Raw genomic sequence first — 11,079 nt, forward strand, 5'->3', positions numbered from 1 at the left:
TTAGTGTTAAAATTTTGTGTTCTGATTGTATGTGGGATTTTTGCATTTTTGAACATATTGTACTTTTTCTGTTTCAGATTGCCCTGCTGAAGTTCCCCAATCAGACAGATGAGACTGTGCTTGGCCTAGGTCTTGTTTCTTGGCTCAGTGGTTCTCCAGATGGTGAGCAACGGACAAAGTGGCCACCCAAAGAACCCACATTCGAACAGATGAAAGCTTTCCTGCTACAGAAAGTTGAACCTAAGCCAGACTGGGTGGATCAGCCTTGTACAGTAGGGTGTTTCACTCGGTCGAATTTAATACCCACGGCATGTTTTTCTGAAAGGGCTTGACGAAATATGAATTTTGAGCCCTCGATGAGCAAAATCGGACAACGCTAAGTGACCGCGCATCGAGCCTGAAATTTTTCGGAACAGCGCAAAAACCGCCCGCGCCGCCGCACTACGGCGAGCCCCACGCCGACCCCGTGCGGCCGATCGACACCAGACCTTTTCAGGGTCGTTCACAAGAGTCCATGGGATGTGCCTGTTAACATTTTAGACCGGGGGGCACTATCGCCGAAAAGGTTAGGTCAGGCAAAGTCGACTTTTTGTCCAGCGGCCAAACGGTTTGAGCTAGTAACCCCAAATTTGGTATGCATCGACAAGACGAGACTTGGAATGGATCAAAAAACTCCCGGTCGAGTAACTCAATCTCGAACACCGTGAAGAGGCGACTCGCGTGTCGCGGCGCTCCGACGCTCCGTTCGAACCAGTGGCGCGGCGGCCGAGCCGGCGTCCCCGCCCAGCCGGGCCGTGCCGAGCCGCGCCACTCGGGAACACTCGGCTCGCCGCTCGCACCGCGCGTCGTTCAAACTGCGCGCTCGCTGCGTCTGCGCGAGCTGCTGAGAAACCGTGTTGGTACTCGGGAAGAAGACATAAAAACGGACTCCTCTACACATTTATTGGAATAGTACGGCTCGCACATCTGTTTTCCACCTCGTCTTCTCCTACTTCCCGTATCTCTCTCTCTCTCTCTCTCTCTCTCTCTCTCTAACTTGAGTTTCTCTTTCTCTCGTAGTTTTTGGGACACCTAAAAATGAAAGGTTTCGTTAATAATATGGCAGTCTGTCTAAAGAAGGCGTGCAGCAAAAAAAAAGTTCTTACCAGCAACAGATTTTGGAAACTTTTTTCATTTTTAGTAACTTTTCCATTGTAATGTTTGACCAAAGCCACGCCACGTTCTGCAATGTCGTTAACCACATGCAGTGTAGCGACTGATGACCTTGCTGACTTGTAAGATGGGTCACGTTCCCACAAAACTGGGTCCAAAGTCAGGAAATGAGTATGAAGTCTTAGAATTTCAAAAAAATCTCTTGTTCTTGATGTGACAAACATGTCCAGTGTAGCATCTATCAAGAGACTTGGATCCCTCTTTCTCTGTTTCTCATTCTTCTTTTTCTTTGGCAGTGGCAACTCGTATCTACATATTCCATTTTTGATTTTGGCCTTATCTAAAGCCCTCACCATATTTCTTTTGGTTTCTACAGAAACATGAGGATCAAAAAAGGCAAGGGCAATATTCTCCTCCCCGAAATACCAAAAGTGGTTTGCAAAGACATCAGCTGCAATTGTGGAGATTTCTTTGTCAGGATAGTTTAGAATGGCTTTCAAAAATTGCAAGTCCTGCCTGGGGGCAGCGATTGGATCAGTAGCGGTGAACCATGGCTCAATGTAGGTCACAATCAAGAAAACACACACGCGCCGCACATTCTCCAGTATTTTCAAATCCAAAGAAAACTCGCCTGAAAAAAGGAGATGGAAATTATTACAAAACCTATAAATATTTGACATGACAGCGGAGAGCACCGCACTCACCTGTTACTCCAAACAAATAAATAGACAAAAGGTATACTATTCTGGCCATAAATCTTGCTGACGTCTGGGCTATTGGTGGCTTAAAAATAATCCCTCTGCTTGGAACACCGCCGAGAAAAATAATTGTCAATTCGAGCATGTAAGCATAATCCTCACGAATTTGCGGTTTCTGAAACATGAGTGTTACATAATTAATGCAGGGAAGACGGGGGAGAAGTAAGAGTGGGAAAAAGGGAGGGAGAACTAACTTTCAGAGTGTTTTCTGCAAAGGAAAGGACTTTCTGCACAATTTCCGGTGTCAGCACCTCTGGAGCTTCGGGGTCCACAGTAATGGGTGAAAAATTTTGTGGATTTATCTCTTTTGCCTCCCAAGCATCGGCAAATTTTTTGCAGAGGACACCAAGATCGGGGCAGCTTGAGGTTTCAATCAATTCATTGAACAGTCCCTTTGGTATCAACTCTAAAACATGGTTCCTGCAGGCTAAGTACAGAGTTTCCTACCCAAAGCCATCTCAATGAGAATTGCGGCGCCATTGAATCTTCCTGAATTAGACTTTGTAGTGTCAGAGCACCTCGCACAAACCAGCTCCTTACATTCCCATACATCCAATTGATGCAGCACCTCATCGGCTTGGGCCCGCCCGGTGCCATTGGGAATGATCCCAGCCCCTAGGAACTGCTTGACGCCTGGGCCCGTCACGCACACTGGAAGGCGCTCCACTTCCTTCCCCTTGCCCGCGAGTGGGGGCACCTTGATGCCGTCCCAGTGCACTGTGCAAAGCACTTTACATTCTTCTTTGAATTCAGTACGGATAGCATCGGCCTCTTCATTGCGGCGCTTTGCCCGCCGCCTGTACAAAGTTGAGGGGCTGAGGCAGGGTTCGGCCGTTGAAGTGCAAGGGAATGACTGAGCAATGCGGCTAGCATCGCGGACAGAGACAGCGGCCCGGTCGAGATTCTGTTCAAAAGTTCCATTGGGTGGAAAAGGGTGAAAATCAGGGTCATTCTCGCACTCCGACTCGCTTTCAAAGTAAGATTCAATTTCTGAAAAGTGAAAAGGAAAAAAATTACTGCGTTGTTTCACTGTGCACATTCAGGAGGGGGGAGGGGGGAGTGCACTGTCTCGTTCACTTCTGCCCCACTCGCTGGGTCGCCAACACTGCCGACCGCGTGCGGCGTGCAGCGACGCGGCGCTGGCCGGTGCCAAACGGTACGTTGGAGTGGGGCTGCGTGAAAAATGTGTATTTACCTTCATGCTTCATGTTTCTGTTCGGCGGGGCTCCGTTGGCCTTCCGGACGTCCATCATGGCCTCCAATTCAGACTGGAACAAGGCCAGCTTCTTGCTGAACGCAGCGCCACCTCGCCGCCAACTCTTGCGCAGAGCGTCGTACGTGTCGTATAACTTACGAACACGCAAAACACAAGCGTCAATGCCCAACGCAGCTTCTCCTCTAGCGGTGCACACTGCCTGCAGGGAAGTCGCCGTCTCCCTCACACTAGCGGCCAGTGTGTACCCCAAGTCCCGTGTTTTGAATAACACCACACGTAAAACATCAATGTTTGTAGGCCACACATCACCCATAAGTTCAAACTTCGCGAGACGGTAACACACGACTCTCCGGAAAAAATCATCTTCATCACAGTGCGCCATCATGTCAACAATAATACTGACGCTGACAACAAACCAACAACTACTGGTCCACCAGCGACTGGGCGGCTGGCTGGCTCGCCCAGGCTGGCGAGTGCGGGCCCGGGCGCGCTCCATAGCCGCGCGTCTGGGCTGGTCGAATGGTCGGCCGTGTTAAAAGTCACATTTGGTGTCAAACGCAGCGAGCGCGCAGTTTGAACGACGCGCGGTGCGAGCGGCGAGCCGAGTGTTCCCGAGTGGCGCGGCTCGGCACGGCCCGGCTGGGCGGGGACGCCGGCTCGGCCGCCGCGCCACTGGTTCGAACGGAGCGTCGGAGCGCCGCGACACGCGAGTCGCCTCTTCACGGTGTTCGAGATTGAGTTACTCGACCGGGAGTTTTTTGATCCATTCCAAGTCTCGTCTTGTCGATGCATACCAAATTTGGGGTTACTAGCTCAAACCGTTTGGCCGCTGGACAAAAAGTCGACTTTGCCTGACCTAACCTTTTCGGCGATAGTGCCCCCCGGTCTAAAATGTTAACAGGCACATCCCATGGACTCTTGTGAACGACCCTGAAAAGGTCTGGTGTCGATCGGCCGCACGGGGTCGGCGTGGCCCGTATGGAAAAAATCGTCTGCGAGTGCATTGCTTTTTGTCGGCTTAAGCGGATCGTTCGCGGAGCGGTCTCAGGTAGATCTCTGACAAAATGCGAGCAAGACGCAGTCAACTCTAAGACTGGACGCAGACATGGGCCAGACAGGATACGGACTTGGCCCCGCAGTCGAGTCGCGGGCAAAAATCAGACCGAAAGTAGTGTGTTCACAGACAGGGCGCGGCCCATCCGCCGACCGTCCCCAGACCGGCCGCAGACAAAAGTGTACCTCAATCGGTCTGCGGAATGTCTGCGGACTGTGGGGTGCCGGAGCTCGGGTCGGAACCCGCCCCGTCTGAGCACTGTCTGCCGAACGTCTGAAATGCATCGGCGGACCACCGGGGACTCCAGATGTACTGCAGACGTTTCGCAGACGTTTCGCAGATCGATCTAGCAGCCGGCCGGGAAGGCCACGGCGTATCCCGGTTGCTAACAGGTATGAAAAATTCACAGAGCGCATGAAGGCAGGCCCCTGGCCCGGGGGGGGGGGGGGGGGGGGGGAGGGAGGGGGAATGCCTTTTAAGCAGGGGTAGTCTGGTGGTAAGAATTGATAAATTGCACAGGTTTACCAGATAAGTCTTTAATTTTATTCTAATTCCTTACTATTTAGTGGCACTGATAAATATAAAATCCCCTCATCAAGACACATTTTGAAACAAACACACTCTATATTTTCAATTGGGATCAACAGGATGTTATTAGTCATCTCACATGACAAAAGATGTGCCGTTCTAAAAGGTGCACTACACTTCAATGTTTGTACTAATGCATTGAACGTTCCATCATGATCGCAGAAAACATCACAATTACAACCTGTTACTTTCACACAAGTTTTTACAATGCCAAACCCTATCTCATCATTGCTTGATTTAAATTTTACACATGAAGAATTTCTGCTGCCTTTGGCATAATCTTCTGCAACAAAATAATAATCATGTTTTTCCAACCTAAAGAAAAAGAAATAGTTTGAATTCACACGGGTTGCAGAACAAAGAGCTTCATTAAAATGAGGAGGGAGTACATGTTCTCTTACAATATTTCCAAGAACACGAATTCTATTTCCTAGCTTTACCATTACTTTGCCATGATGTGATTTAAACCTCATATTTCTACAAAAGGATTTAACATCTTCATTTTCAAGAGTGGCAATAAGAGATGACAAACCCCTTAACAGGCCTAAGTGTGAGTAAATCTGAAGCCCAGCATGCCGTGTTCCATGCACAAGTCGAGCTAGTCTCCCATTCAGACTTTCATAGCCAAAGCAGCTCGAGACCCAGAGAGGTCCTAGGGCAAGCACGACATCACATAGATGTATTAAACTATGGACATTGAATGACATGTTGCGAACAGTAAACAATTCTTGAAACTCACGAACAAAAGATATTAGAAGAGACCTGGCCAACTCAACATCTTCAAACGACACACTAGCTTGATTCAAAAGAGCAATGGCACAAACAAACTTTTCATAATGTTGGAAAAATTTATCAGTCATGTAATTTTTGGCCCGTCCCGTTTATTTTTTGTAAAAAAATGACGGAGGGACGGGCATATAGTATGATGCATGCTGTGCGTCCGTTCGTTCGTTCGTTCGTTCGTCCGTTCGTTCGTTCGTTCGTCCGAGGACTTCCCGTGGTCCGATCTTGACCAAATTTGGTATGCAGCCTCCTTGGGTGACCCTAAGAACCGCCCGGTGGCAGCAAATCCGATCCGAGCCCCGGGGGCGCTGCTGCAGGTGCATTATGGTCTACATGGGGTCGAGGAGGATTTCGGCAACGGATACAGCTAGCAGGGCATGTAGGGGTATTTTTGGAATCGGGGCGACGAGACAAGACCAATGGTGCCAGTTTCAAGCGAATCGGAGAAGTTTGGACCCGGGTTCAAACCCCAGTGGGGTATATTTTGAACATTCTTTTTATTCGAACTTTTGCATTGTTTCTTATGTTTGTGAGGGTGCTGATGACGAAAATAACATCTATTTTGACCCCAGACTCAAGTTCAAACCCGTCAGGGTTAAACAAAGGCGAAATTCACACATTTGTTAATTCACGGGACGGGCCAAAGTTGCCGATGTATATCGCTACTTTTCCTGTTATTTAAAAGTGGCAGGGAGGTGCTGAAAAGCCAAGTCCTAAATTCAGCAGCTTTGAAATGTTTGACATTTAAGAGAGATCGTGTAGGCCTAGACATATAGTGAGGAACTTCCATTTTGCATAAGATTTCACTAAACTTTTCTAATAAACCTTTTCTTTCGGCATTTTCACCAAAAACCTGTTTTATAAAGTCTGAACTGAACCACAGAAAGAAAAGCTGGCGACAAACTCCAAGGTACACATTGTGCATAACATCGACTGCTGTAGACATTAAGAAGAAATTATGGACCATTTTGTACAAGTATGTGGGACCTTTGACACCACATACAGGTTCCTTACTACCAGTAGCTCTAAGTGTCATCAAATTTTCAATGTACCCTTCTACGGTCCGCTTCTGTAAATTTTCTTCAAATGGGTAAGTGAAGACTTTACCTGCCACTGTTAAAAAAATTATGAAAATTCAGACTGATTTCGTCTTACTTGGTGGTCTGAATCGTAAATTCATAAAATGGTACGAATATTAAGACCAACTGTCTGAAAAGTTTGACCTGTCGTCGGAAATTTGAATTTATACTAGCAAGTCTGAATATTTAGAGCGATGGTTATCAAGTTTTGTACATTGTCGTCCGAAAACTAAATTCGTACTTGTGAAATCGGAAAACGAGTGAAAAAACCCCGTCCCCTTTGTACATTTTTCGATTTTCTCAGAACTTTTATCAATACTACTGTTGTATTGCAAATAATATTTACGTTTAGTGTCGTAAAAGCATAGAGAATGTTTCAGAGCTCCGAAATGGACACTTGTTGCTCTATCCGCTAGGTGGCGCTAGTGTCGCATGGACGATCTTTTGGAGCTAAAATTGCCACTTGAAGGCGAAATTGCGAATATTTTGTTACAAACTTATTCCAAGTGATTGTCTGAAAGGGCATGAGCGCACCAAAGCAAGATTCAGGTTAATAAGTGCAGTATAAGCTAAATGACAAAGAATACAATTTCACTCTCGCGCATGGCCACGGGTCGGCGCGTGGTTGGGCTAAGGCCGCTCTCCCTCGCAATTCAGCAGTCACCTCTAGCCTCTTCACTACCTTTGCAAGTAGGAGTCTACTGCCGTGTACCTAATTTTTGAGCCGAGACGATCCGCCGAGCGTCTACTATAAACCGATGGCAAAAGTCCGCTGGTTTGGGTTCTACTCTACAGAGTGGCATTGTTTAGTGCGACTGTTCAATGTCTTCGTACAACTTAGTCTGATAAAATAGACCGACTGGTATCATTTTTCATAGAACATGTTGATCTGAAAATTCAGACTAACGTCGTCTGAAACTTTCAGACCGCGAGGTATGAAAGTTTTGGTATGAAAATTCAGACTGAATGTAAGTAAATCGACTTCTTACAAAAAATTATGAATTTTCAGTAAATTTTTTTAACAGTGTGCTGAATCATATTCCCCTTTACTCAAACAACGCGGGCAAACATGAAATCCATTGAAATTGGTCATGCGGAAAAATGCAGATTTGGCTAATGCATCACATGTACCACACAGAACAATGCATTTGACATTAACAGGAGACTCATTGGGCAATTGAACATTTATACCATTAGCTAATATTTCAGTTTCCCGGCAAATAGGTTTTAAAAATAAATTGCTAACAGGTTTTTCATACCCGAATGCTAATCCACCTAGTATCATGTATTCATCTTTAAATCTAAGGTGTGGTGGTAGTTCATTAACCGTGAAGTAGAAAGGCCAGATTTGAAAGTTACTGGAATTAAAAATGGAAAGTCCATCTGTATTCCAGGATAATGATATGTTGTACTGGCTGGATAAAATATCACTGGCTGACTTATATAACTCTCCATCATAAATATCTTCAAGATTGTTTTCCACAATTTTTTTTCTGTTAAACCGGTATGATAATGCTTCAACAAAATTTGGATTTGAGTACAGTGCCTTAATTTGAGGTATAACAGGCAGATGGAGATAATAACTAACTTTGCCTTTCACACACCTTGGACAGACCGAATTTTTGTTATCTAATGCTCTAAAGCAAGAAGAACAGTAATAGATAAAATTACAAGGGGCTTTTAACTCTTTGAAATGCTGTAAAAATGAATACATTGAGGAGAAGAATTTGCTACATTCTGGTAGAATCAACTGAATGAAGGCTAGGAACCTTCCAAGGAGCTCACCACTGATATCATTTGTCAGCATAAGTGTTAAAAAAGCAATAGCAAGTTCAGATAGAGTAACTTTAGATCCCTTGTAAATAGGTGGATCCCCTGAAGGCTGATCTTCTGTTATGTTCTCTTGGTTACTAGATGTTCCAGGTGAATGTTCAGATGTACAACTTGAGGGAAGAAAAGCACCATCTTCCAAACTTGATTGTGGCAAAGGATCATCCTGAGAAGTAAAATAATCTCGGGCATCCCAAAATCTGTCATACTCGAGATCATCTGTGACAGATAAACCATCCTCTTCCCAACCTGAAAAAGAAAGAAAAAAAATTGGTCACCCATTTTTAATTGCATGCATGCCATCATTTTGACTGAATGAAAAGATTGAAATGAGCAAAAAGTTAAATTTGATGTTTCTACTCTGCTAGTAAACAAAACTTACATTCACTGAATATATCAGCAGACGAGTCGATAAAACTCTCAAAATCAAAAATATTGGTACTAATGTTTGACAGAACCGCTTCTCCAATTGACATCTGAGTGGCCTCTAGATTCACTGTTTCCATGAAAAAGTAAACAAAGAGATGTTTAAATGGTACATGTCAAATGTATTCATACTCTGTTTTGATCAACATTTTTGTAAAGAAAAAACCATACCTGATTCGTTTGCTGGTAGTGTAATGGAAGCAGCTTGGGGTTCCGTGTGAAGTTCAAACGACATCTGGTTGTCTTCTGGATTTACTATATTCAATGATTCATTATCAAGTACGGTTAAGGAAGATACTTGGGGCTCTGTGTGACCTTCAAACGACATCTGGTTGTCCTCTGGATTCACTATAATAATAAGTTTTTAAAATAAAATATTGCATGCCAGATAAATTAAAACAAATGTTTGATCAGTAAACTTACGAGATTCATTTGCTGGTAAAATGCTGGATGAAACTTGGGGTTCCGTGTAAAGATCAAGTGACATTTGGCTCTCGTCTGGATTAACTATGTTTAAATTAAAAAAAAAAAACAACAACATAGTGATTAGAAAAATGAGCAGTAAAAACACAACCTTGATCATAATGCTCTTTAAAGTTTGGTTAAAATACTTACATGATGAAGTGGATGGCGGTATTTGCTCCAGGGGAAGTGGCGGGCTGTCAATGGGCCTTCGTACTGGAGAATCAAGTCCCAAACTGCAGCCAAGATCAACACGCTCATATTGGGTATCAGGATCAAAGCGTTGCTCTTGGGAATCCAAAAATGTTGTGGGTTGATCTGGGAAATTTAACATTCTGGGGGGGGCTCAGAAGAAGATTCGAGTCCAAGGTAGGGAGTGATACTGGAAAAACAAAAACAGTGATTGAAAACATTTGCATCATGTTGTTGTCATCAGTCCCCACAAAAACATCTAAATAATGACACTTACAAGTATCGAGCGTTGGCGGCGCCTCCCATGACGAGCCGGCTGCTGTGCAACTGTGTGACGGACGATGAGTATCGGGACTGGAAACGAATTGGAAGTTAACGACGTGAATACGAGCCGGGTCTTAGCATACCTAACCAACAATGCACGGCGAAACTACGTGCTCACCTGCTTGGGTTAGTTTCCTCGTCGTCATCTTGTAATTTCAGACGCTTAGATGAATCCTTGGATTGTGACATTCCAATTATTCCATTCAGATAAGAAATAAAGCAATAAGATCATTCGAGAATGTTCGTCAACGCGCTCCAAAAGTCACTAACACAAGTCGAAATCACAACAAATGCCCAAGTTACTCACTGCCCTCTCGCAAATTTTCAAACAACTCGCTCCGCACACTCCAATATAGCCAACATTGTTGCCCAAATGAGAGAGAGAAGTTGCGTTATTGTTGACGAAAGCCGCCGAATCCCGAGCGAGAGTTTCTCAAAATTATTTCTCGTCGCCGTGTTTTGTTGGTTTAAGGTAAGTTTTTTGAAATGACGTGTAAAAATTACCTTTCACAAAGTGCCAAGTTATGTCGTCTGCCTGTATGTTGTTGTTTTTCTCTCTCTCTCGCACACGTCACCCAGTCCAATGCCCCAAAGAAGTGTGTGTAGCCCGGTGTAGTGCTTCGAATTTTGAAATTTTGTGTCTTCAGTTCACTGACATGCCGCCAGAAAAAGTGCCAAAGACCAAAAACCTTTTGGTGAAATGGCTTGACTGCAAGTTGGGAGCTTGCAGGGATGTTGTCCATCAAGACAGAGTGGTTGAGGAGCCCGATGCACCCACCATCGAAGAGGGCCAAACACGCCTTGTCAAGTGTGGCAAAGCAGAGGTGCGGCGAAAGTGCCTAATTTTGAAAAAAGGTGAGTATTAACGTAGTCATGTGGTCATCCGTTGGTGCAGAACGGCCGCGTCTCCAAGCCCGTGGCTGCGCGCGGCCGAGCTCACCGTGCCCGTGCCCCTCGAGCCGTCGGACCCCGCGGGGGTGGGGGAGGGGGCGGCCGCGCCCCCAAGCCCTTCGCGTCGCGGGGTGCAAGGTGCTCGTGTCCGTCGAGTCCTTGGAGCCGTGGGGGCGGCCCGCGGGGCGGCCGCTCAGAGAATCGTTTTTGTCGCTCTGTCTCTCTCGCACTCACGGGGCGTCCCGTGTTGGTGCGAGAGAGACAGAGTGACGAAAACGACTCTCTGAATCGGGGAGTCGTTTTTGTCGCTCTGTCTCTCTCGCA

The sequence above is a fragment of the Thrips palmi genome, unplaced genomic scaffold (assembly GCF_012932325.1).
Source record: "Thrips palmi isolate BJ-2018 unplaced genomic scaffold, TpBJ-2018v1 HiC_scaffold_12, whole genome shotgun sequence".
Classification (NCBI taxonomy): domain Eukaryota; kingdom Metazoa; phylum Arthropoda; class Insecta; order Thysanoptera; family Thripidae; genus Thrips; species Thrips palmi.